This window comes from Zingiber officinale, chromosome 1B (assembly GCF_018446385.1).
Source record: "Zingiber officinale cultivar Zhangliang chromosome 1B, Zo_v1.1, whole genome shotgun sequence".
In the NCBI taxonomy this organism is placed as follows: Eukaryota; Viridiplantae; Streptophyta; class Magnoliopsida; order Zingiberales; family Zingiberaceae; genus Zingiber; species Zingiber officinale.
In genome coordinates, this window is record NC_055986.1 from 168378078 (window position 1) to 168405496 (window position 27419).

At 38.2% G+C, this 27419-nt stretch overlaps 3 long non-coding RNA genes across 3 annotated transcripts; 1 reads left to right on the forward strand and 2 right to left on the reverse strand.

The window, feature by feature from the left end:
- Positions 1-5963: 5963 nt before the first annotated feature.
- LOC121990719 lies at positions 5964-7988 on the reverse strand. Its single transcript, XR_006114678.1, has 5 exons — positions 7846-7988; positions 7190-7305; positions 7059-7124; positions 6701-6977; positions 5964-6237 (listed from the first exon to the last, which is right to left on the reverse strand). It is a non-coding gene; the product is annotated as an uncharacterized LOC121990719 (long non-coding RNA).
- A 322-nt stretch (positions 7989-8310) lies between these two features.
- LOC121990713 lies at positions 8311-9454 on the reverse strand. The gene is made up of 5 exons (XR_006114676.1): positions 9384-9454; positions 8938-9048; positions 8681-8734; positions 8476-8592; positions 8311-8353 (listed from the first exon to the last, which is right to left on the reverse strand). It is a non-coding gene; the product is annotated as an uncharacterized LOC121990713 (long non-coding RNA).
- Positions 9455-26873: 17419 nt separating this feature from the next.
- Positions 26874-27419, forward strand: LOC121990725. The gene is made up of 3 exons (XR_006114680.1): positions 26874-26969; positions 27092-27129; positions 27318-27419. It is a non-coding gene; the product is annotated as an uncharacterized LOC121990725 (long non-coding RNA).

Genomic DNA, 27419 nt, shown 5'->3' on the forward strand with positions numbered 1-27419 from the left:
AGATCCTGCACTCAAGGGAAACAGGCAAAATGGAGAGTACATCTCAATTACATTGGTACACCTTTCATCCATCTTGGTATGGCTGGAGATGGTTCGTGCTCCAAGGGCGTTCTAATCGCCGCCTGTCTTCATCTTCTAGGTAGTAAGCGCCAGAGCGGAGTTTCTCCACGACTTTGAACGGTCCGGCCCACGGAGCTTCCAGTTTAGTGACATCGCCGACCGGCTTCACTTTCTTCCATACGAGATTGCCGACCTGGAACGACCTCGAGATCACACGTCGATTGTAATTCTGTCTCATTCTTTGTCTATAAGCCATCAGCCGAACGACTGTTTTGTCGCGTGTCTCATCCACAAAGTCCAGCTCCAGAAGCCTCCGCTCGGCATTGTCTTCGCTGCAGTGTTATATTCGATTGGATTCGACTCCGACCTCGACCGGGATGACCGCTTCACCGCCGTATACAAGGTGGAATGGGGTTACACCCGTGCCTTCCTTAGGGGGCGTGCGGATGGCCCACAACACGCCGAGGAGCTCGTCCAGCCAACTCCCTCCTATATGGCCGAGCCAAACTCGTAAAATCCGTAAAATCTCCCGATTGGCGACTTCAACCTGTTCGTTGCTTTGAGGGTACGCCACGGAGGTAAAGGTCTGTTGGAGATCATACTCCTCGCACCACTCCTTAAGTTTCCGTCCGGCAAATTATCTACCATTGTCCGAGACAAGTCGATGCGGAATGCCGAATCGACAGATGATATGTTGCCAAATGAACTTTTGGACCATCTGCTCAGTTATTTTCGCCAGCGGCTCGGCTTCAACCCACTTGGAGAAGTAGTCTACTGCAATGAGCAAAAACTTTCGTTGCCCGGTCGCCATGGGGAAGGGTCCCACAATGTCCATGGCCCATTGGTCAAACGGGCATGACATAGTGGAAGCCTTTATCTCTTCGGTCGGCCGATGGGAGAGATGATGATACTTTTGGCAAGACATGCAATTAGCTACTATCCGAGCGACATCCTCTTGTTGAGTCGGCCAGAAATACCCGGCTAACAGAATCTTCCTTGCTAGCGACCAGCCGTCCGGATGCCCTCCACGGGAGCCTTGGTGTACTTCTCGCAGTATATTGTCGGCGTCTTTCGATCCGACGCATTTAAGCAATGGCTTGGAGAAGTCCTTCTTGAAGAGCTAGCCCCCGACTAAGGTGAAGCGACCAACCCTTCTTCTTAATAAGCGAGTTTCCTCCCGATCGGAAGGCATAGCTCCCGATCGTATAAACTCTATTATAGTCGTTCTCCAATCGCTGGGGAAAGTGAGCCCCTCCATCCGATTGACGTGCGCCACCAGGGATACTTGCTCGATCGGCTGAGTAATGACGATCGGCGAGAGTGAGCTCGCCAATTTGGCCAGCTCGTCCGTTGCTTGGTTCTCCGCTCGGGTGATCTTCTGGATGATTACCTCCTGAAAACTTACCTTCAGCTTTTCGAAGGCTTCGACGTACAACTTGAGCCGCGTGTTACTAATCTCGAATGCTCCAACCAGCTGCTGAACGGCTAATTGAGAATCGGAGTGGATAAGAATTCTGCCTGTGCCGACGTGCCGAGAGGCTTTCAAGACGGCTATAAGAACCTCGTACTCGGCTTCATTGTTAGTTGCCCGGTACTCTAGCCGAACGAACAACTACACCCGCTCTTCTTGTGGGGAGATAAGCAGTATGCCGATCCCGCTACCTTGCCGGGTGGACGACCCATCCATATATATTTTCCATACTGAGTCAAGCTCAGGGTTTTGCACCTCCGTGACAAAGTCAACTAAGGCTTGTGTTTTGATGGTCGTTCGGGTATGATATTGTGTAACGACCACCCTTCTTACTACTACTACTCTCTAAGGATGACCGTTACTTAACTACTAACTCTACTTAACCGGTATGATTAAAAATCACATAGAAACCCTACCGAAAAATTTCGACAGAATCTCCCCTGTACCGGTGACCTTAAACTGACATACATAACATAATATACACAGCCACAGGCGGCTGGAACACATATCAAACACACAAAAGGAATAACATCACCACGCAGTTTAATGAAATCAAATCATGCAAGTAATGAATAGCGGAAACAAAATAAAAACATACAATTAACTAACAGCGGAAGACTAAATGACTCATCTAATACATTCTTAATAAATGACAATCTTAATAAATTCTTAAACTAAGTCCCAAGGCTTCCATAGTCCTGGCATCACACACCATCCGCGCCACCTTGTCGCCTTCCTTACTAAATCTTTTCTTTTCCTTTATCTGCAGTAAGAGGAAGTGCAATCTATAAGCAAAATTTGCTTAGTAAGCGCTATCTAACTCACAAAATCATGAATGTGCATGTATACAAAAAGAACTAGAAACTATATGCTCTAAAAAGAAATAAAGCATAAACATAACTGCTCATGTCAAACTAATAGCAAAGAAAAGCTAAGGAATCTATTCATGTAATTCTAATAGCTAATCATGCTACTCATCTAATAGGTAAACATGAAAACTACTCATCCACTAGATAAACATGGTAGAATAAAGAACTAAACTTACTGCTTTTTAGAACTATATGAAACTTATTTCATTTGTTCTAACTTAATCTTTAATACTTTATGTTTATGTAAAACTTGTTTTACTTGTTCAAAAACTTATACTTATAATACTTCAAAATAATAATCAACTTCTTCTTGGGCCCGGCAACTGTGCTTTTACTTTTGTAATGACCCGACCCATTTGGCGGCCCATTTGGCGACCCTCGGGTCGTCGACCGTCGGCCGTGCCGTTACTACTAGGTTATCTAAACCTAGGGACGACTATGGGAGCCCAACCCAAGGACAACTGAGAGTCCAGCACAGTGCCACTGATAAAAGTAAAATACTTGTTATCTTTTAATACTTCTATATAATGCCTCGGCATTTTCTTTAGCACCTTGTGTGCCAAAATCCCTAAAGTCTTGACTTTGGGATCTACTTAAGGCCTTGGCCTTTTTCTTTCTTTTCTTTATCTTTCTTATACTTGTTAATGCTTCTCATAAAAGAATGTTTCTTAAAAAAAAAGACATTGAAATGTTTAAAACAATTTCTAACATTAAAGTACTAAACTGCACAACCAAGAGATCTAAACTGCACTAAAGTTCTGCATACTTCGCTACAAAATTCTACATACTATAAGCTTTAACAAAACCTGCCTTGAAGCTTAAATAGAAATCTGCATACTACTCAATAAATTTCTGCACTTAAACTCAATAAAATGCTTAATAAAATTCTACATTATAACTTAATAAAATCTACATGCCATACTAAACTGAAGTGCCTAAAAATAACATGGTACAACACTTAAAACCTCATACCAAAACCGAAAACACATATAACAGAACTTAACTAAATGCTAAAAGAAAATCTGAAACTGTACAGCAAGCTCTAACTCAAACTAAAATCTGTTGGGATCTTCACTTCAAACCTATGTAAAGCTTGTTTTGTTTCATGGTATACTAGAACAAGAACTTAATGGATCTACTCATGTTGGTTTGTTTCTAACCAAGCATAACCTATGGGAAAACTAGCATATGGGCTATTCATATGGGGTTGTGCTGCAATTCAAAGGAAACTAGATATTTGATGCAAAAAATCTGAAATGCTAGGGAAAGGAAACAGTCGACCATGCTTGCTGAAATTTTAAACCAAAACCCACTGCATGCTTACAAATTGGGCAGTAATATATGCACAATTCAGCAAGTAAAGAGTTGCTACTGAAAACCTAGAAAAAAACATATTCCTTCTTCATGCACAGTACCACGGCAAGGAAAACCAAAGGGACCGGAATGCTACTCCTAGCCATTCATTGCAGTGACCTCTAAAATCGAAACCTATATGCTCAAACAAACTAAACCCCTTTCATGTTCATCACCTAGTAGCAACAAAATTCGAATCCTGTAAAACTCCCATGAACCGAACAAGTTTATCAAGGTAACAAGGGGTTTAATTTTAAAATACTAACTTTATAGGGTTGTTCTTTTTCATTGCAGCATGGAGAAAATAGCAAGAGTAATCTAGAATGAAGATTCATGGCAGAAAACTTCAAAAACAGCATTCTTTCAAGCATACTTTGAAAAACAAGAAGTACAAGACTCCAAGAACCGCCCCTACTGCAGGTGAGAAGCAACTTACCTATCCTTGGACTCAAAACCGGGAAGAGGAGCTGCTAGGGTTCGGAGAAAACTCAAGTTCTCCGGCTCTTCTTCGTGCTCACGGGTCCTCCTCGACGAAGAATCACGACGGTGAAGGAACCTTCGGAGAACGCCTTCGCCGGCCGCCGGAAACGAAGCTAGGGCTTCGTTTTCTTCACTCGGCAGAATCGGCGCCGTCGCAGAAGGGAAGAGGAAAAAAGGAGAGAAAGGTTCGGGGAAAAAGAAAACTTAGGGGGCGTTTGGTACGCGCGTTTTCCATTTTCATTTTCTGGAAAACGCGCGTTTTCTGAAAAGCGGTGTTTGGTTTGTATTTTTCGCGCGCGTTTTCTAAAAAATTGGCTATCGTTTTCTAGAAAAACAGAGAATGACAAAAAGTCGTTTTCTGTTTTCTAGAAAACGTGCGTTTTCCAGAAAATGAAAATGAAAACGGTGCAAACCAAACGCACCCTTAAGTTCTCTTTTCTTATAACTAGGGTTTCAATCATAACATATATATATATCTCGCACCCTACCTTTTCACAAAATACTCGCGGAAGAGTTGGTTGTCTGCGGTTTTGATCAAGTCAAGGGTCGTCGTTTCGAATCCTCAACCGAATGTTTTATTCCCCTTTTATTTAAAATGCTCCTAGCTACTGCTTATATATAATTCGCTCCACATTTGATTAACAAAACACTTGCAGACCAGTTGGTTGGTTGAGTTTGGTTAAGATCTGGTTCGGGTCCGAGGTCTTGGGTTCAAAGCTCGGCTTCAACATTTTTTTTTTTAAACTTCTTCCTCTTGGTAAAAATATCAAACGAACTCCAAAATTTGCATAAAAATACTCTAAAAATCTCTAGAATTTTTCTATAGCATTTTTAAATATTTTTGAATTATTTTTGGAGCTCAAAAGGAGGAAATTTGGGTCGTTACATATTGGATATCAAACTCGTTAAGTTTAGTTGTCCATTTGATTAGTCAGTCGGACACCTCAGGGTTAAGCAGGACTCTTCCCAAAGGGTTGTTGGTCATCACAATGATAGTGTGAGCGAGGAAGTAAGGACGGAGCCTCCGAGCGGCGAGTACCAATGCAAATGCAAGCTTCTCAAGACTGGTGTAGCGAGATTCAGCGCCCTTTAATATATGACTCAAGAAGTACACTTGTTGTTTTTCGCCGTTCTGCCGAACCAACGCAGAGCCGACAGCGTGCTCGATTGAAGACAAATAGATTTGGAACGGCTCACCAGCAGTAGGCTTAGCTAGTACAGGTAGTGAGTTCAGATATGCTTTAAGCTCCTCGAAGGCTTAGTTACACTCCTCGTCCCACTGGAACTTAGTGGCTTGCACTACAACAAAAATATTAAAAGACAACGGTTAAAAACCGTTGTCATAGGCCCTTTAAACCCGTTGTAACTGACACTGTTGTTAAATGTGCGGTAAAAGACAACGGTTTGAAACCGTCGTCTTTGACCATATTAGACAACAGTCATGCAACAGATTTAAAGTGTTGTCTTTTAATACCAAAGACAACAGTTTTGCAATAGTATAAAACCGTTGTAATTGCCAGTTTTGCAAAAATTTGATCGCAGATATGCTTTTGACAACAAATACACTGTTGTCTTTCTTCAAAATTTAGTTTAAAATCATTGTCTTTGAATACTTTTCACAACGGTTAAAAAATCATTGTCTATGTTGATTAGAAAATGCATCACGAATAGATAAAACATTATAATTCTTTTGCACACAAACTGGTACAACATATATACATTCACAAAAACTGTTTTCAACATATATACATTCAGTTGTCTTTTATACATCTTGTCTCAATCAAAAATTGGTACAACATATATGTACATTCACTTAAATTTATAAACTTCTACAATTACTACAAGCTATCCAAACATGACCACAAGTAGTTTATCAGACCATAACCACAAAAGATAAGACCATAAAATTAAGTTTATCAGACCACAACAATCTTCACGTACTGGTCCGTTTTCTGCATACAGAATTTCATAGACTTAGCTTGCAAACCCAGCTTTCTCCCTTTTCTGAAAACAAAATATAATTAAAGCCATAGAAAAAAGTATAAACATGCATGTATAAACTGATAATCATTGCAAACTGATAATTAAAACGAATAAATCTAATAAACCACTACAAACTAAATTGATAATTGAAATAAACAAGCTCCAAAAGTAGAAAACTTATCAACATGTATAAATAATTATAAACTTCTTGCAGCTTTGCATCTTTTGTACAGTAGAAACCAAATTGTGAAGTACGTACATAAATCTGGACCTTCTGTAATGTTTAAGTAAAAGAATGGCCAAATAAGCACGAGAAATGTTGCCGCTTCACATTTTCATGAGTAGTCAAGCAAGTGAGCATGAAAAAAGTTGATGAATATATAAACTTGACATTATATCTTAAACCATGTATTATGTGAAAGCAGCTACATCGAATAGCTAACAGCAGCAACAGAAAGAAGGAATCATAGAGGAAGTCATGTACCTTATGTCTCAACATTACAGCAGCAACACTCTAGTAAGATCTCAAAGCTTGAGGATGTGCAGTTTGCATAAAAACCACAAAGCAGTATACTGAGCAACTACCTTTTTCATCAGTATTTAAGTCGCATGCACCCTTTCTGAACATTGCTTTAAGTTTCTGTATGCGTTCAACATTTGAAGAATTTTTTTCAATCAATATATAAGAATTGGCAACCACTGTTATAGCCTTGCATATAGCAAAATGAATAAAGCTCAATGGAGTGAATAGCTTCATGTAGCTGAAACCAAAAAATTGGGACAAGCATAGCTTAATGGAGATGATGTAAGAATTGGCAACAAGTTAATTCCAATAAACTGACCAGTCCTGCCCCAACATGATCACGAATGAAAGTTGCATCGATGTATCGCTCTTCCTCTATAGCTCTCTGTGGCAACAAGAGTGCTTAGAATATAAATTAAATACAATAAGTGTATAAGACAAGTTTCATACATTCATAATAGTCAATGTTGCTCCAACAATATCCTTTTTGTAGCACCAGTTATGGCCAACTTCAGCTTTGCAGCTTCTCCATAATCCTCTCTTAAAATAGCCTCATTCAATTGTGACTGAAATAAGGCCATCACATAGCATGAAACTATCAGCAAAACTAAAGCCACAGTAGTATGAACAAAATTGTACACTAGAACATAATAAACTTGACTCTAACAAGAGGAAATCAAGTTTGGTATATTTAGTTAAGCTTCAACTTCTAATTTAGTGGTGTTGTTTGTGCTACTCTCTTTGGGCATAACAAGCCAGAGTGACCATGGTCCAAAACTTTGAACAAGACTGATTTTACCAGCTAGTTGATGGCCTATACTATGTGAATCATTTTCATATAACCTTTACAAACCTATAATAAGATCTGAACTAACATTAGCATAAACCAAATTGTGCTAACTATACCAATTTTATGGATCAGTATAACTGTTAGAACCAGCTGATATCATTTCAACTCGTCACAAGTGAAAATATTCGTGACCTATACCATATGTTGCTTTTGTTTTTAAAAATCGTTGTTTTAAAAATGCACATGAATACTCATTTTCATTAGATTAGGAGTCTCCAATACGGAAGCTGAAAAATGCACATATGAAAATATTCACCCTTGTTTTATCTCGTATAACAAACAGTAGAGTAGTCTTACGAGGACAAAACCGTCTCAGCATCACCTGTCATGAGGTAAACGAAAGCAACTAAGCAAAACTCAAATTAAAAGTATATGTAAAAAAGTTATTGTAAGACTCAATTTGTTCAGGGGAATACTCTGCAAGCAAGTACGTGCTGAATTCAAGAGTAAAGCCAACAAGTAGGAAATTAATGGGTAATTATGAAGAATATTTTACCATTTTTTACTAGCTATTAGCTAGGCCACAATCACTACAGCTGTTCTGGTTATGGAACTTGTTGGCTGATGCCTTCATGTATTCGTCAGTTAAATTTATATCAGAGTTCATAAATTTGAACCATAATGATGAAAAAGATGCACTTAAGGAGGAGACTTAATTTTTTTGAGACTTACTCAAGTGGGGATTTGAAAACAAAGAAGCATGCACCAATTGCTAAGTAGCACAGCAAGGGAACAAGCCCCTTTAAGTAATGTGAAGTTCCATCCTGTAAAAGTACCATTAGTTGAGTCTTGCAGGAAGAATTTTGGTTGAATCCTAGCATTTCAAAATAACTGAAAAACAACAACAGAAGTTAGTGTAACTAACAAGCATACCCCAATGAGTTACCTGTAACGTGAATGCTATTACTAGTATTGTCATGATCAATGAGCCAGTTTCTAACAGATTAAGATCAAGATCCATCTTGATTCCCGTTATCCAAGCCACCATAACACATAATGGAACCTTAAAAGTGCAAATTAGTACATTGTAAGCTATTCTTTAACATATACACAACATTTCATTTCAAAGCTACATCAAATTAAATCCTTACAACAAACATGGAGATCTGGGTTGCTGAACCAAGGGAAACACCAAGAGTAATATCCTATGTGAGTTCAACAAGAAAAAATAATTATCACCATGAGAACAATCGTGTTTGACATTTGTTTTCCTTTATTCTTTGATTTGGGTGGATAAGCTAATTCATACGAGCAATGCAAATGTAAGTAATAGAAATGCATTTAGCAGCATCACAAATATGGAAACAATTTGATATGAAATATTATGTTGTAAGAAATTTATACTGACATATTTGCCTTGTGTTGCTCAACAAGTTATGCACCTTCATGCATCAATATCAGAAACAGTATGATCTCACACATAATGCCCAAATGTTCTTGTGAGTCCAGCTATGTGTATCTATTATGAGAAAATATACAAAGACCAAGTCATTTAAAGTTTAGTGTTCCAAAAGAAATAAACACGTCGAATTAGTATAATTTAACCATTAGCAAGCTCATGATAACATGCACATCAACAACAAAAGAGTCATGAATTAGAATTGCGTACAGATTACTAAAACAATTTTATAAGATAAATTGGCTACATATTGTGATTGCTAACATAAAATGCAGATCATTTGTCTGTAAGTGTTGAAGTACCAATCACAACGCAAGCAGCAGGCAATAAGATCCATCGAACCACCAAACACAAGACGGTTAAGTGGACCAAACACAAGATGGTTAAGTGGTTACCCATAAATTGGTTTGATACTCCATGGAGAATGAGCAACAGAAACTAGAAACTGTGATGAAGACGGCGATAACTTCAGTATGTCTTTCATCTGGTAAGAAATTGCAGTCCACACAAAGGATCTGAAACCCTGCCAAAGTATATAAAAATGACGATCGAAATTACGTCTTTTATAGAGAAACAAGATCAATGAAAACTACCAAAAAGGCAGGTACAAGAATGAATCGACAAAGAAGCCCTACTCTACAAGGTCGGAAATAAGAGCTAAAGGAAGGAAACCGGAGTGAAGTAGACCAAAGTGACGAACCAAAGGAAGAAAGCTCCGAAGGAGGCCCGTATCCGCGTCGCCCAGGAAATCCACATCTCGATCTTCCGTACGGTGCTCAACTAACGCAACCCTGAAAACTGGGGGGCGAACAAATCAAGAATGCACTCGACGGCGAGATGACCGGGAAGATTTGCTCCGGAGATTTGGTTTTCCCCTTGGGGATTGGCTTCGGTTCGTCCCCTCTTCGTCCCCCTCACCCAAACTCCTCCACAATGATGACTAGTTCATGTTCGGAGATCTCAACGACAACATCCTCATCAAGAAGCAGGTAAGATGAAACCCTAATGAGTAAGCAGAGGAAAGAGGTGAAGGGAGACATTAACCTGATGACACTTCCACCGGACAAAAGAGAGAGCATCGACCGTGCCCTAGACGCAGTCAAGCTAGCAAACAAGGTTCGACGAGTTCTCGTCATTGGCGCATGTTCCGGTGAACAAACTCATCACCTTCCTCCGCCTCCTCTCCACTTAAAAATTTGTGGAGAGGGGTTCGCCGGAGAGGGGTTGAATGAAGATGCTTAGGTTTTCGGTAGCAGGAGCGTGAAGAGATCGTATGGAGAGAGGGAAATAGAAATGGATAAGAGGGGTTCAGGAAGGCTAAGGCGGAAAACACGGCGCCAAAAATTTTTCACAGAGAGGGAAAAACACCGAAAGAATAAAGTAAAAGACAACGGTTTACAAAACTGTTGTCGTATCGCCTAAAAAAGTGCTTAAAGACAACGGTTTTAGATAACCGTTGTAAAATGCGTTGTTGATTTAAAAAAATATTGCTCAACGACAACGGTTTTCACAAAACCGTTGTCTTTTGTATTTTATGGGAGCTCAAAGACAACGGTTTTATCTAAAACCGTTGTCTTTTACCAAATTTACAACAGTTTCTTCTAAAACCGTTGTCTTTGTAGTGTTGTCGTTTAACATTTTTGTTGTAGTGTTGGCACAGGATTTTGAAGAAAGGAAGACTTCGATCGGAAGACTTAGAGATGAATCGCGACAATGTTGTTATCCGGCCAGTAAGGCATTATGCTTCTTTCAGGTTTCTTGGTGGTGGCATGTCTTGGAGTGCTTTCACCTTGCTGGGGTTTGTCTCAATACTCCGTTCAGTGACGATATACCCCAGGAAACACCCACTTTTAGCACCGAACAGACACTTCTGGGGATTCAACTTGATCCCGTATGCCCGTAGGGTCTAGCAGGTCTCCTCGATATCTGCACAGAGATCGGCGGCTCGGAGGGATTTAATTAATATATCATCGACATATATCTCCATGTTGCGGTCGATCTGCCATCGAAAGACTCTGTTCATTAGCCTTTGGTAGGTGGCTCCTGCGTTCTTCAAGTCGAACGGCATTACATTGTAGCAGTATGTACCGTCGGTGGTGATGAAGTTGACTTTCTCTTGATCTTCACGGGCGAGCGGCACTTGATGATACCCCTGATATGCGTCCAGCATGCATATCAGCTTGCACCCGGCCGTGGAGTCTACCATCTGATCTATCCGGGGCAAGGGATAGAAGTCCTTCAGGCATGCCTTGTTGAGATCCCGGAAGTCGATGCAAACCCTCCATTTAATGCCCGGTTTGGAGACTAGCACCACATTGGCGAGCCAGCTCGGGAACTGAACTTCTCGTATGTGGCCGACCTCCAGCAGCTTCTCAATCTCCGCCCGGATGATTAGATTGTGCTCAATGCTGAAGTCTCTCTTCCTCTGCTTTACCGGCCGAGCGTCTGGTCGGACATCCGGGCAGCTCATGTGTTGACCATGCGAAGACATCATGGTTCTGCTGAAGACAACTGATTAGCTCGGCCTTCTGCTCGGCTTCTAGGTCAGACCCTATGAAGGTTGTTGTCTCCGCTCGGCCCGGAGGTATCTGCACCTCTTCTTTCTCTTCATAAATCAAAGTAGGAAGCTTCTCGATTATGGTGCTTACCTCCATCCGGGGTGCCTTCCAAGCGGTCTTGGCCTCGGTCTTGACCATCTCGACATAACATCTCCGAGCAGCCAACTGATCCCCCTTTACTTCTCCAACTCGATCTTCTACCGGGAACTTAATCTTCTAGCAGAAGGTTGAAATGACCACTCGGAATTCATTGAGGGTCGGACAGGCCAAGATGACATTGTAGGCTGAGGGGGCATCTACTACGATGAAGTTGGTGGCCCTTGTCCTCCGGAGTGGTTCCTCCCCGAGCGAGATGACCATCTTGATTTGGTCGATCGGCAAGACTTCATTGTCGGTGAACCTGTATAGAGGGGTCGTCATTGGCAACAGTTCGCCTCTGTCAATTTAGAGTTGGTCGAACGTCTCCTTGAAAATGATATTGACCGAGTTGCCTGTGTCAACGAATATATAATAAATAGTGTAATTGGCGATTACCGCTCGAATGATGAGTGTGTCATCGTGCGACACTTCAACTCCCTCGAGATCACGGGGACCGAAGCTGATCTCGGGTCCGCTGGCCTGCTCCCGACTACAGCCCACTGCATGAATTTCTAACCGCCGGCGCGTGTGACTTCCGGGACTGGTTGGAATCCCCGCTGGTCGGCCCGCCGACTATGATGTTGATCTCGCCTCGAGCGGTGTTGCTCCGGTTTTCCTCCTCCCGAGCGGACGGCCTGCTCTGCTCGCGCCCGGCTCTCGTCGGCTCCGTGCTTCTCCGATGAGGGCGCCTTGGTGATCGCCTTGCTTCTTCTCGTCGATCGGCCCGATGCTGCTCGTGTCGTCGATCGAGAGAAGGGGATTGGCGCCGATAACTCTTAAGCGTCGGTTGGACGACCGGAATGAACTCGTGGCATCCCCACATTTATTTTTTGGGTACTTGCTAAGGCAAAATAAAAAAAAATTGAAAAAAGACACTAATTTAAATATAGAATTTAAATTTCATAATTTATTCTAAAGTCACACCACTCAACTAAATAAAAAAAACACAGACAAATAGATTTGTAAAACCCCAAGCATTCTCATAACTAGGGGTGTAATCGAGCCGAGTCGAGCCGAACTCTTGAATGTTTAAGCTTGGTTCGTTTATAATCGAGCCGAGCTCGAGCTTTATTTAACGAATATACTCATGGCTCACGAGTTTATTCGAACTTTTATCGAGCCTAAACGAACTTAATAAATATAAATCATAAATTTAAATATTCATTAAAAACTAAATTATATATTTAGAGAAAATTATAATAATATTATTAAAATTTATAATTTTATTCTAATAAATAAATTTAATATATTTGTGTATATTTTCCATAAGTAGAGTGTAAAATCTATAAATTCAATATAAAAACTATTATTAGTTTTATTTAAAAGTTCCTTAATGAGCTTAACAAACGTGTTCACGAGCTAACGAGCCGAATATTGCGAAGCTTGAGCTTGGTTTGTTTATCTTAACGAGCCTCATTAAACAAGCTCAAACGAGCTTTTATCGAATCGAGCTTCGAATGGCTCGCGTGCGGCTTGGTTCATTTACATCCCTACTCATAATATGGATTTGGCCTTAACTCATAAAAATTATAATCACCTTCTTGTGGCTTAGAATTGGCAATAGAGAGTGTTCAAGAAAAGCTGACTATGTTAAGCCACTAGCACCACGATGAATTGATAATATATAATGATAAACCACACATTATGAGCGTTGAACTCGCGAAACCCTAGCAGAGTCATTGTCGTCCGGTGAAACCTACTTCCACATTCAAAGGCATTCGAAGGCTTCGCGAAGAACCCTAGTGGTGTTTCACTCGCGAAGGCGTAGCTTTCCCGACTCGCGATTGGGAAGAACCCTAGCGGCATTCTTCACACGTATATATTTGATTAACAGCAAGATTTTGGGATTCTTTTTGTCTGGTTGGTCGTCATGGAAACTGGCCTTGACCTGCTTTTTTTTCCATGAAATTAAGACCGTGTTTTTAAGCTGAGTATTTCTCTTTGTTTTCTTCATTGGATATCTCCGATGAATTTGCATCAAGAGATTGTTTGTTTTAGCATTGTCTTGATTCGCTTTTGCCCTTTTGTTTTAGGTTATGTTTAGTTCTTGCTGTTTTAGTTCTTGCTAATTTGGCATTTTCCTACCAACTATCTCTTAATTCAGGGATACTGCCAAATCTTGCAACTTGTAATTCAGTTCCAAGTTCAGAAAGTGCTAATTCTATTCATGTGTTTTCTTATTTCAGCAACCCTTGGTTAGATGCCTTTATACTAGCCTCCTTAGCAGTAATATGGATTTCTACACCAAGAATTCAATAGATAAAAGATCAAACTGAATCCTACAGAAACCAGAAAATCCTTCTTTAAGTTTCTCTTAGTTTTTTTTATTGTTAACTAATCACTCTGATCTTCTTCTTTTTTTTTCAATCTAGAGATTTATGAACCAACTCTCTTGTTTGCAGATACTATTTTTTTCCAACAACCATGGATTTTAATCATTTTGTTGTACTCAGTTTCAGTTTGAGAGATCTGGAGTGCAATGGATTTTAATCGTTTTGTTAATGCATCATTACAAATTTACCCGAATCGCATGTGAACTTGTGTAAATTCATCACACGGTGACTGCCTGTGAAGAATATATGAAGTTTTGTGAAACAATTATAATAGTATACCTTAGTTTATGTAAATTTAATGTTTCCTGATAATATAAGATAATAAGAATTATATGAAGTTTTCAAATCTAAAAATGCTACATGTCTTCATTTACTTTGGTTGGTATGCAGACACGAAATGCATTAGCTAGCACTTATTCAGCGCCTCAGAGATCTGCCAGCTCAGCTGCTCTTTTAATTGGAGATCCTACAGTTTTTCGGGGCAAAGCTGGAAACTTTGTTCTTCCACGAGCGAATGTAATGAAGCTGAGAGATCGTCTCAGAAATGAAGAAGTTGCTGCAAGTTTATTCCTTTGTGGAACCAAAAATGGCCTAACATACTGCACATAACTAGCAAATGTCTTACAAAGCGTATAAAGAGTATTGTCGTATGAATCATATTTTGGATTTTTTTGCCAACCATTTTGACTTACTGTTGGGAAATTCTTGTTGCTAGTTCTGAGCAAGGTATTGAGGCTGGACAAGTTGGTCTCAGATTGGTTAGCAAGGGCGATAGGTTGACAACTGTTGCCAGAGAATGGAATATAGGTTCTGTCTGCTTCACGGATGGACAACACGGTTTGGAATCTCAAATTTAATATTAATATAAAATAACGATAAATTAGAGAAAAATCTTCAATCATAATGTTAATTTTGCATGCAATCTCCATGTCCAAAAAACTTTATTTCCACTCCCTACATGTAAAGTATTTCTTGTTTAATTCCTTCATGCAAATATTGTTACCTAAATTATCCCTCAAATTTTTTAGGTACAAAAAATCCAAAATTGAATACAAAAAGTCCAAAAACGAGTATAATTCTTCTTAAAGTCGGAATTTTATATTAGAATCGAGTATATTTTCTATCAAAATTGTCCCTCTTATTTTTTAGGTATAAAAAGTCTAAAAACAAGTATAAATCCGGTTAAATTCAACACTTTACACTAGAATTCAGCACTCTATACTAGGATCGAGTATATTTTCTATCGAAATTAACCCTCATATTTTTCGATATAAATAGTCTAAAAATGAGTATAGTTCATATTAAATTCAGCACATTAAACTAAAATCGAGTATATTTTGAGATGAAAAAAAAATCATATTCAATTGATAGAAAATATACTATATTCTAATTTAATATACTGAATTTAAGAGGATTTATACTGATTTTTAGATTTTTTGTACTTAAAAATATCATGAATAATTAGATAAATATATTTAATTAGGAAGTGAAAATAAAGATTTTCATAAATTAAAACTACATATAAAAATTTATTTACCAATAGAGACTACATCCTTCAATACTGGTTGTAATTTTAGTTGTTGGTTATTTGTTTTATTAGCCTACAGTCAAATACATGGTCATGATGCAAACTTGTAATTTTATACAGGTGGCATATTGTGAGTGTTACTTTAGATGCTGAGTTAGGTGAGGCTACCTCCTATGTTGATGGAGATTATGATGGATGTTAAAATGGCTTACCACTCCATGGGACTAATTGCATAGGGGAGGAAGGAACCGGGTGTTTGGGCCGGCTGAAATTAGGCCACCGGTAGCTTTGGATGCTTACCAAGTGCCAATTCAAATACTGGATGCCTACCAGTTGGACAGGGGATCTATATATTTTTATACGTTTTCTTATTCCTTCATTATTCAGAAATATAAAAGTTCACATCTTTTGACTGATGGAAAAAGGATGGAGTTAGATTGTCGATGTGAGCTTGGTCTCTCATTTTTACATCATGTATTCTAGGCATTATGTTACTGTTATTGGTTTTTTAAAAAATATTAATCATCAACCAATGGAAAAGATTTTTTTTAATAAATTATTGTTGTCTCTAGTGAAGGAAAGATGTTGATTGTGTGACGTTTAATAAGAGGGCGTTTGGTTGGAGGGTCTAGGAATGGAGGAATGGAATAATAGAAATACATGGTGTTTGGTTAATGGGTATGAGAATAAAAATTTAGGAATCATTCCTAAATAATTAGGAATGAACAAAACCCAATTAAGTAGGCGGATTTAGAATTCATTCCCGTTTGGATGACTTTTTGTTCTCGAGAAAATAATTTTTGTTTTTTTTCCCTTTCGTTATTTTTTTTTTACCCTAACCTGACTTCGTGCGCCATCCTCGCGACCTCGTGCGACAACAGAACCCCGCAACAACAGCGCCCCCTACTCCGTGCGACAACATCGTCCTCTCCGGCGTAACTCATCGTAGGCTCTTCGAGTGCCTCCGCCGCCACCTCCTCTTCGACTCCAACTTCATCTTCCTCCCTTGCCTCCGCACGCCACAGCAAGCAGGTAATCTTTAACCCTAATCGCTTGCTGTTTGTTTCGCTAGTTTTTTCCTTTCAGTTTTTTTTGCCCTAACCTGAGTTCTGCGACAACTCCATCCCCGACCTCGTGCGACAACTGAACCCCGCGACAACAGCGCCCCTGACTTCGTGCGACAAGAGCGTCCTCTCCGGCGTAACTCATTGTAGGCTCTTCGACTGTGTCCGCCGCCACCTCCTCTTCGACTCAAACATCATCTTCCTCCCTTGCCGCCGCACTCCACAGCAAGCAGGTAACCATTGGAACCCTAAACCCTCTGATGAATCGCTTGCTGCTTGTTTTGCTATATTTTTAATTCTTGATTCTTTATACCTATCTACTGTAGGTTGATAGCAGTAAGTTCTTGTTATCTAACAAGAAAGAAACGTTGTAATAATAAATGCAATGGAATAATACTTCCGCTTAGGCATGTGTTTCTTCTCACTTCTCACAATAGATGTGATCATGACAAAATAAAACTATATCATTCTTCTTGGCTATATGATTTTGAGATTTTCTTCGCACAATGATTTTATAATGCATGGTGATTGGCCATTTGCATGGGCATCCAAAGTCCAAACCAGACTAATTGGTTCATTTTGAAAGTCTATATTCTTAGAAGGCTGCATTATCTGACTCTTTGGCCTACTGGTCTAGCATATCCTCTTCAACTGTGGGTATGTGTGCATGAGTCAGCTTTTAAGAAATGAGAAGTCAACTTGGGTAAAAAGGGTTGGGATCCTTGTGTTATTTCTCATGCATCTCTTGGTCCCATCATGACAACATTTGTATTGTTTATCAAGAATTTTGTTGGATCCTTCTATTTGAACAAAAATAGAGAAGTAACAAAGAAATTGGATTGGATTGGATTTGGTTAATTATGGCCCTAGGAATGATATTGCATTTGATTGATATCACTAATTTTGCAAAAACATATCTTCATGTGGTCTGAAGAAGTCTGTTTGCCATTGACTTGATTTGTGACAGATGCACATTTTGAATGAACCAACACCTTGGGTTCTATCAATTGTAACTGTATTGTTATCATAAGTGTCATCATAGGCAAGGCCATGAAGGAGGTCTGTTATCTACTTATCCTTCTTTTTTTTTTGGAAAAATATCCATAAGTTTCTTTCTAGAGGATGGGAATCAATGGATTTTTCTGTCCTTGGATTAGATCATGTCCTTGGATTTAAGCATTGGTTTTAACCAACCTTGATCATGGATTTAAGCATTGGTTTTAACCAACCTTGATCTGTCCTTGCATAAGTGGATTAGATCATGTCCTTGGATTTAAGCATTAGTTTTTCTTAGGGCTTAAATCTTCCCAAAAAGTGTCCTTGGATTTTTTTTTGAATTCTTGATTGATTACCTATGATTCGTTACTCAAGATGAGTGAGATTAGAATTAAGTAAGTTTTCTTATTTTGTATGTAACTATTAATTTCTCTTTATTGCTATGTAGAAGATAATGACTCGTATTCCTACTGCTAGTAGAAGACGCAAAATCATTCGAAATATTCGGATTATAGCATCAATGGTGAACGTGTTCAGTGTTGTGTATGTTATGTGGTACCGATTGTTGTTGCTACATTTGTATATTATGAGGCCTCCACTTAAAACCAAAAAAGAGAAAACACTTGAGAGAATGAATTGGGTGTTTAGACTCATTCAAGACTCTGATACTGCTTGTATTAGCGAGCTTCGAATGGATAGACGCACTTTTGGAATATTATGTGACATGGTAAGAGATATTGGAGATTTAAAAGACACCAAAAATATGTCTCTACAAGAAGTAGTTGCTATTTTTGTGTATGTTTTGGCTCACCACAAAAAAAATAGGACAATGAGTCTATTATTTTTACGAAGTGGAGAAACTATCAGTCGTCATTTTAATAGTTACCTTCTAGCAATCTTGAAATTGCATTCCATTTTGCTTAAAAAACCAGTTCCTATTACTGAAGATTGTCAAGAGGATCGTTGGCGGTGTTTCAAGGTACTTTGTATTTGTATTTATTAAAATTATAACTTATTGGAAATAAAAAACCATCTTATTTATTACTTTTTCTAAATATTTAAATGACAGGGTTGTTTAGGTGCTTTGGATGGTACATTAATCAAAGTTACACCTCCTTCTGATCAAAAACCTCGATATCGCACTAGAAAAGCAAATATAGCTTCAAATGTATTGGGTGTTTGCTGTCCAAACATGCAATTTATATATGTTTTACCTGGATGGGAGGGTTCTGCACATGATGGTCGTATGCTTAGAGATGATATGATTAGGTCTAACGGTCTTAAAGTTCCTCAAGGTACAATTGGTATTGCACTAGTTAGTTAGCTTTTCAATATAAAACTTCATTCAAACTCATAATTAATGTGAAATATTTTTTTATGTCCTTGAAGGTTGTTATTATTTGGTGGATTCTGGATATTGTAATGCAGATGGATTTTTAGCTCCTTTTCGAGGGCAACGATACCATCTAAATGAGTTTCATGGTCACCGACCACATACAGCCGAAGAGTATTTTAATATGAAACATTCAAAGGCCAGAAATATGATTGAGAGATGTTTTGGGTTGCTTAAAGGGCGATGGAAAATATTAGCTTCCCCATCATTTTTTCCAATTGAAACTCAAGTGCGCATTATTTTAGCGTGTTGCCTTTTACACAATCTGATTCGAAAGTACATGAGTTTTGATCCACAAGAGTTGGAACCATTTGAAGAAGATGACATGGAAGATTAACACTTCGAAGATGATGAATATGTGACAAGTATCACCCCAACTGAAGAATGGACCAACTTTAGAAATTCATTGGCACTTGAAATGTTTAATCATTGGAGTGAAAGATTGCATCCTTGACCTTTTATGGGCAAGGGGATATGTTAAAGATTTTGTTATTGTATTTTCATGAATGTTTCAACATGATTGTCATGTTTAAGAAGGTGTCTGTTCTGTAGACGTAACTGTTATTTATTTAATCCAGTAATTATTTTATTTTGGTTTATATATTATTTATCATCGAATACATTTGGTTTCCTGATAAATTTTGTATAACATGTTTTAGTTTCTTATAACCATTATCTTTTTTACTCATGACTTTTAATGATTTTACTTGCAAATTTGGTATAACATTATTATATGTTAGGATGGAGCAAGATCAAATAGTTCGAGGACGTGGGAGAAATAAATGTTTCTGGACAGAAAATGAGGTCCAAGTATTAATTGCAACTCTTCAAGATATGGCTTGTGATCCTTCATGGAAGACAGATGGTGGTTTTAAAAGTAATTACATGACTGAAGTGCATAAGAGAATGCTAAGCAAGATCCCTACTTTTACAAAACAAGTTACACCTCATCTTGAATCCAAAATCAAGTGGTTAAAAACAAGATTTCATATTATTAATGACATGTGTAGGCAAAGTGGATGTCAATGGAATGATGTGGAGAGAAAAATAGCATGTGAAAAGCAATGGTTTGATAGCTACTGTCAGGTAATTTTATATATTAGTGTCCGAAATTTTTTACTCTCTCAAATCTTTCATTTCATATTTCCTTAAACTTTTTTTAATCATATGTATTTTATATTTTGCAGACTCACAAAGAGGCAAAAGGAATGTGGGATTTCAAATTTCCATATTTGAATCAACTTGAATTAGTTTATGGAAGAGATAGAGCTATTGGTGCTGTTGTTCAAGGATATGTAGATGCTATTTACAATTTGGAAGTTGATCAAAATGATGAAAGTGGAGGTGAAAATCTGGGTGCATTCTATCCTTTTTCAAATGAGTATGAAGAAGACAATAATGCGTATTTTGAATCAGAATCAACCCCCACTGATATACAAAACACTGATGTGACAAAGTCAGCGACAAAACGAAAACAACCATTAACAACTCAAGATAAAGTTGCAAGAAAAAAAAAACCAACATCACACTTGGATATTGCGACACAACTACAAGATATGAACAATGAATTTCGCACTTTTGTGGATGGTTTTAATGCAAATTTTGCGACCATTGCAAATGTCATGGTAGAAGAAAATTTGCGAGAAAAAATGGCTTCAGAAAGAATGAAAGATGTGATTGCTGAGCTAATGAACCTTAGTCTTCCTAGTGGTGATATATTCAAAGCAGCTAATATATTCACTGCAGATAAGGACAAGATTGATGTGTTATTCAATCTCCCTTCAGAGTTGCGAAGGAATTATGTAGTTAGCCTGCTCATTCCCTCCCCAAGTATGTAGATAATGATGCTGAATTTTGTGGCAACTACTTGAGTTCCATGACTGTTATGCTGAGTTTTGTGATAACATTGCTGAATTTTGTGGAAACTACTTGGGTTCCATGACTGATATGTTGAGTTTTATGATAACATTGCTCAGTTTTGTGATAACATTGCTGGATTTTGTGGAAACAAATTTTTTTTTGAGTGTTTTGGAGACAATTGATCATTTTTGTTCCCTACTAAATATATGAATATCAAATTGTGTGGGATTAAACAAGTGGATGCTACTGTAAGACAATTATTTTTCTTGATTGTTCAGTTAAAGTTATTCTATTTCTTGATATGGGTGAGTTGTAGTAGCAAGATTGGAAAGTTTATATGTGAGTTATGGTAGAATTCTTCCATAAATTCTGTGATAACATTTGTAAACATAATTGCTCCTCATTCTTTTATTTAGTTGTTAATATAATTTCATTTCATTACTTATTTCTCACATTATTTTTTTCCTTCGTTTACTTGCCAATGCGACATGGAATACAAAGACAACTTGAAATGGATAGCAAGTAGTAAATGACGATACCGACTGGTTATGATCCTGATCGTCCTGTGTTGTTCCCTGCTCAATGGGTTAACTTCACATCACAATTATCTTTTTGTATCACAATTATCTTTTTGTATGCCTTGTATAGCCGATTGAGATTGTTGTTGGTTGTGACAAAAAATATAATGGATCTATCGCTGCCACAGTCAATGACTTCACCTCAAGACAATCATAGCAAATTTTGCAATCATTGAAAAAATAAAAAATTCCACAATTGGCCCAATCTGTTTGATCAAAATTCCCAACAACGCAAGCTTCTGGGAATACAGTTGTAAAAGATAAAGCATGTCTAAAAACAAATCGAAGTCCTTCATACTCTGCGTGCACAATAAACATTTGTGCACAAACGTTATATCCGCCAGTGCGCACACAAGAAAGTAGGGACTAAGCCAAATCACTACCGATCAAAGTGAAATCTAGCACCTGAGAAACTCAAACTGATGAATTCAAAGTAAATTTTTTTTTAAAAAAAGGTTCGTTGAATCCGTAAATGATCAACAAAAAAAAACTAGGAAATTTCCACCATGAATACCAAAACACGCACAACGGAAGTCTAGTATTTGCTTCCAAATTATCTCGTTTATATATAGTTCCTATTTATTTTTTTTTTTCTAATTCTATTTTAATAATATTTTCCATGGCATGATGACAACTAATGACCCTATAATTAATATTTTAAAATTTTATTAGGAATACTATATTTATTTTAAAGGTAAATATTATATTTATTATATTTGCATTCCCAAACCTTTGACAAACCAAACAGCAGTATTGGTAATCATACCTAATCAAAATTTATAAACCAAACAGCAGTATTGGAATGGCTAAACTCATTCTCATTCCAGTCTACTATCATACCCATTCCCATTCCTATTCCTACGTTTAAACCAAACGCCCCCTAAGTTCCATATTCCATTGTGTGATTTTAAAATTTATAAATCAATTATATTTATTTATTAAATATATCAGCAACCTATTATTAATATTAATATTAATATTTTATTTAAAAAATAATAATCAAATATTAAATTAATTTAGTTGTTAAAATGCCAAATGGATAATAAAATAAATGTTAAATTAGATTATACACTAAAATATTTAAATAAATAAATTTTTATTATATTACCTAGAATTGAATCAAACGATAAAAATTATATTTTATTTTTCATAATCTTGATTTATAGAGATCTTAAAATCAAGATAATAAGTTGACATTACTGTTAAAAAATAGCATATTCATCTATTTTATATCTTCTTTGATTATCCCAGGATGACGATCTTCCCATTCATTAAGGTGATACATATGTCTACAATAAGTTGTCAGAAATTCATATGAGTTGCAATATTAAGCATCGACTAGATAATAACAGCCTAAACCCAGGACAATAGTTAAATTAATAAACCAAGGGCAATAGTTAAATTAACAAATGCAAGTATTCTAGAAATTTAAAACTTTGTCATAATTCCAACTTCAAAGTAAAAAGTATTTGTTATTTACCTTAAGGAACTTTAAGACCAAATTGTCTACTCATGGCATCATGGAGTACTCGATCATTATGGGTAGAACCTTTCTACCCAGGAAATACATATATAAATTGTACTTGTGGGCAATACACTCCCAACACATTTGTTGCAATATCCTCTTTTCTTGTGCGATAATGTTGTTTTTCTTCATTAGGGGATGTCACTTGGATAAAAGTATCATCTAAAGCACCTAAACAACCTAATAATAATTTTTATGATGTTAAAAAAATACAATTAAACTAAATAATTATATATTGAAATAAAAATGTAATTAAACTAAATAATTATAGGTGATATTAAAATTTTTATAACGGTTTCCATCTATCTTCTTCACATTCATTACGGACCGGTTTGGGTTTTTTAAGCAATATATTGTGTAGTTGTAAAATTACTCAAAGACAGATTTAAATGACGACTCATTGTCTCACGACTTCATTTAAAAAGGAGGCTCATCGTTTGATTTTTTTATGATGTGTCAACATGTAGATAAATAAAGCCATAATTTCATCAATAGTGATATTTTTGTGACTTTTAAAACCCCACGTCTTGTATTATATTATACAATATCTTGAATGTTCTCCTATTTATTCAAAGTTCACTAATCCTTATTTCATCACTCTCTTTTATAAGGTTGAACATCCATTCCACACGCTCAATCAGTTTGTCCTCCCTACTTTTTATTTGATGAATCATACTTCAACGATATAAAAGTATTGCAATTTGATAAAGTACGACAACTAAACAAACCATGAGCATTCCATACATATTCCATAAAGTGCACATTAAGTTATGTCTTTTATGGCTAAATGGTGATCATGTCATGTTTATCTACGCCACATAACAACTGATGATAAATTAAACACAATTTCGAAATAAGAAGTCATTCACTTAGGAAAAATTATAATTCCAAAAAACCATTTGGATAAAAAGATTTACTTACATATTGTAGTTTCTTTCAATGGCAGCAACTTCGATTGGGAGGAGGAAGAGAACGAGAAGGGGGAGAAGAAAGGGAGGAGGAGGAGGAGGAAGGGGGAGAAGCAACTTCAATGGCAGCAACTTCGATTGGGAGGAGGAAGCTTCGATGGAAGCAGCTTTGATTAGGAGGAGGAAGCTTCGATTTGGAGCAACTTCGGTTAGGAGGAAAAAGAGAAGGGGAAGGGGGGAGAAGAAAGGGAGGAGGAGGAAGGGAGAGAAATAGCTTTGATGGTAGCAGCTCGGATGACCAAGCAGGGAGGAGGAGGAGAAATATGTGCTAAGAAGAAGGGGGGAGAAGAAAAGGGGTGTGGTTGAGAGGAAGAGGAGGAGAAGAATGGAGTGGATAGGGAAGAAGATGGGGGGTGGAGAAGAGGCTCGAATGGCTTGAGGCTGGGATGTCCGAAAAAAATAGAGGAAGGAATGGAGAGGAATAGGTTTAGTGATAACCTAGGAGGAAAGAGTTATAAATCAGGGGTATCAAATCCTTATTTTAATTCTGATTCTCATCTATCAAGCACCTCTAAGTTAATGAACTTTGTTGTGGATGAGTTTTGTCCCCGGGACTATGGTGCCGCAATAGGACATCCAGATTGTCACCCAGACATCTGTAGTTCAACCACTAACTATGGCATATTTACAAGAATTTTTCCTCCAAATGGGGTGCTCAACCAAAGGATGCTAGGCTTCTGGACTGACTACCGTGCGCACTTCCCGATTTATCCAGGTGACCGGTGGAAAAATTCGGTGGGGTCGAACTGGTCACCTCTAGAGCTAGTCAATGAGATTAACCGGGTTTATTATTTTTTCCCTCCAAATGGGGCACACATCCAAAGGACGTTGGGCTTCTTGGCTACCCATCGCGAACGCTTCCTGATTTATCCTGATGGATGGTCCGTGGGAAAATTTCATGGGGTCGGATCGGTCACCCCAGGGCTAGTCAATGAGGCTAATTGGGTTTATCTTTTAGTCCTTGGGGCTTTGGTGCCACGGTAGGATATCCAGGTTGTCACCTAGGCATCAACGGTTTGATCCCCACCTATGACATATTTGTAGGAATTTTTCCTCCAAACGGCGGGCGCAACCAACGGATGTTGGGCTTCTGGGATGCCTGCTACGTACGCTTCCCTATTTATCCTGGTGGCTAGTGGAAAAATTTTGGGGGGTCGGGATGGTCACCCTAGGGCTAGTCAACCACTACAACAAAATCGCTCATAGACATCAGTGGAACAACATCGATTTTAGGCTAAAACCGAAGTCTTTGAGTATTTTACACCGGTTTTTCTAAAAACCGATGTCTATGAGCGCAGATTTTAGCTCATAGACATCGGTTTTTTAGGCGATGTCTATGAGAGCCCTTTTTTTGGTTAATAGACACCGATTTTAACATCGGTTTTTAAAATCCGATGTTAATAAACTCCTTCTTAAATAATTTAATTTTTTCACCGGCTAAAATTTACAAGACTTCACAAAATTCCCTCCAAACCTAAACCAATATCGTGCCCCTTCTCTCAACATAAACCTAAACCTAAACCTAAACCTCAGTCTCATCTCCCTCTTCCCCTTCCGCCGTCTCGCCCTCGGAGATCTCGCCGTCGCCGTCCCCTTCGTCTGCAAGTCCTGGTACCGCGCCTCCCTCGACCCTAGCTGCTGGCGCCGCCTCAACTTCCGCTCCCTCGATTTCTCGCCGTCGCCGTCGCCGTCCCCTTTGGACAGTGGGTTCATTTCCTCGTCACATCTCCCTGCCCGATTCCGCCGACCCTTCTCTTCTTTCTATTTTTCCCGAGTCGACAGAGCCACTCGTCGCACCATTTCGCTGCCTAGCTGAGCTTCGCAGGCGGCGCCACAGCTGACGGGGCACAACGCGAGGACGAGTGGAGGCGAGACGAAGAAGAAAGAGGCAAGTGTATCTACCTGTGATAACTCGAAATCCATGAGGTATAGTGGGGTGGAAAACCTATAGAAAGTGAGGATTTGGTATGGATTTCGACTGGTTTTCTTCTGGTAAAGGCTTTGATTGTTCTTCCTGGAGATGTTTTGATTTACTTCTTTTGTAGACGCGTTTGATATGTTTTCCTCTTCTGTGGATGTGTTTGATTGGTTTTTCTTTGTATACGATTCAGGTTGGATTTTTCTCGGTGGGATGTGTTCTTGTTGGAGATTTCGGTTGAAGGTTACTACTTGGTTTGCGTATGTTACCCAAAATTGTGTGACAGTGATTTCTGATGTGTTCACAGTAGGTTTTCCTAGAGATTTTGGCTGGTGTTCGATGATTTGAGGTTGAGTTGTGTTGTGTTTTCCATGATGAACAAGTTGTAGAGAGTTGCACGTTACCTGTTTGTTAGAATGGGTCACAGAGAGGTCAGAAGTGATTCGAGCTTTCCTTGAAGTTTTGGTTCCTAATTGGAGGGTTTCAGAATGATTTAGAGTCGAATTTGTGTCTTCGTGAGAAGTTGATTTGAAATCTTTGGGTAATTTCCACTCAATGAATTTTCCCCTGCAGCATCGTTTACGGATTTCTTTTGATTTGGTTTCTGGTTTAGCTCACTTAGAATGTGATAGCAGATCAGGAAAATTAATGATGCATTGTCAGGACTGGTGGGTGGAAGACCTTTCTGTGCTAAAAATTGATCTTTATCAACGAGTTATCGCTGCAATGAGGAGAGCTGGTGACTACGTATATTCTTGATGTTTATTTGTTCCCATTCTATAACCTTGATCCTATGTTTGTTGCACCTATATTTCAGCTGTTCTCTCTCCCTATCTGAACCTGTTCAATGAAAGTATGTGATAGGTTAATTGTTTACTGAGAGTACAACTCAAGTTGCATTTCTTGTCACCTTCTTTTCTTGATATTCACTATTGTGGAAAATGGATTTTCAATTTTGTGCAGTATGCATCTGACTTACTAAAAAAAACAATGACAATGATAATGTTTATTGTCGATACTTTTAACTCCATCAGGCAGTAGTTGTGAGCATTGACCCTCGGAGAGTCTTTGTCGGGAGCCCTGATGATGTTGAATTTAAGACCATTAAGGTTTCTTCCCCAGGTACTATATAATTATAATTTAGCCTTTCTTGCTTCTTTTAGCTCCACAAATTATTGCTTTTCTCATTATATGTTTCTTTCCACTTCTCTATGATTACATTTCTTCTTCCATGATAACTTCAGGCCCCTCAGGTGAAGAGTAGGCATGGTATCAGTGCACAGTAAGCTTTTCATTATTTATGCACATTATTTTCCCTAGTCATGTATTTTGTCACTAATTTCTTCAAACTAGTCTGGATGCTTCAACCCAAACTCGTAACTATAAATTGGATTACTTTGTGTTAACCTCAGATGAACAAACAAGGTCTTCAAATCTTTCTCTTGTCTGATTTGACCTTTTCTTGTGCAGGTCAATGGTGGACGTGAGGTTCGGCCTATTGGAGCTTTTGAACTTGCAAAAGCTGTCCAAGAACTTGGAGCTGGAGAAATACTATTAAACTGCATAGACTGT